This window comes from Octodon degus, unplaced genomic scaffold (genome assembly GCF_000260255.1).
Source record: "Octodon degus isolate 3935 unplaced genomic scaffold, OctDeg1.0 scaffold00057, whole genome shotgun sequence".
NCBI classification, from domain to species: Eukaryota; Metazoa; Chordata; class Mammalia; order Rodentia; family Octodontidae; genus Octodon; species Octodon degus.
Window position 1 is genome coordinate 7,354,913 of NW_004524633.1, and position 1,082 is coordinate 7,355,994.

A 1,082-nucleotide genomic window follows, 5' to 3' on the forward strand; every position below is an offset into this window, starting at 1 on the left:
ATAAAGGCTAGAAAGTGCTGAGCTCTGGAATTCTAAAAGTAGGAGAGACAGCAGAGATATCTTCCTTGTCTACCTCCTGGGGCAGAGCTCACTTATTCCCTTTCTTCCTCAACCCCACAGCCTTCATCCTGGGTCCTGTTGCCATCAGGAAGCAAGCTGATCTGCAAGCATAGTCACCTTTGTGGTTGACAGAGCTGAGTGGCTGGTTTGCTGGTGAGGCAGGCTTTCTCTTTCTCCTTTGCGTGTCTTCATCTTTTTCTCGAAAACCGTGTAGATGGGTGATCTTTCCAGACCTAGGAGGACTGCCTTCTTTTTCTCCCCTGATAGATTTTAGGCTCAGTGACGCATGGAGAAGCACTCTGTCGTACTTATCTTTTTCTTTTTGTATAGCACTAACCAGGGTCCTCACTTGCTTAAACTATGAAATCGCAATAATCAATCACCTTTATTGGGTCAGTTTTTAAAGCATGACATTTTTGTTGTGTTGCGGCCCATACAAGCTACCTGAGGAAGCAGCATATCTGTGCCTGGCACATCTGTTTCTAAAACAGGCACCTCTATGAAGAACAGCGCTTAGAGTGCATTGTCATACTATTCATTACTAGTTCATCCTTTTTATACTATTTTTATAACATTTGGTCCACTTCTAATCTTATCTATTCAGATCTGCTCTCCTTAGTAGATTAAATTCTACAATAGAAGAATGATATTTGTCCGTTTAACAATCTATGGCCAATATTGTATGATTTGACTCTTCTGCATTAAATCACTTAAATATCTCAAGCAGCCTGCACTCAGAAACTGTTTTCTTACTTTAAAGCAAAGGAAGACCAAGGCTCAGGAGACTACGAAAAAAGATTACACGGCTAGTGAATGGCAAACACACAGTTGCTACCCTGAGATCTGTAACCTAAATAAATGCATGTTCTACAATACCTGGTGATTACTGGAGGTCTAAGGTGGTAGAAAATCATGTTCGGTAAAAGGTACATGACTCCAGCTCACCTGTATATCTGGCTCAACTTTGTAGCTGTAGCGTAGTAACCGACAAGGCTTATTTCCACTGAAACTCCACAGAGAGT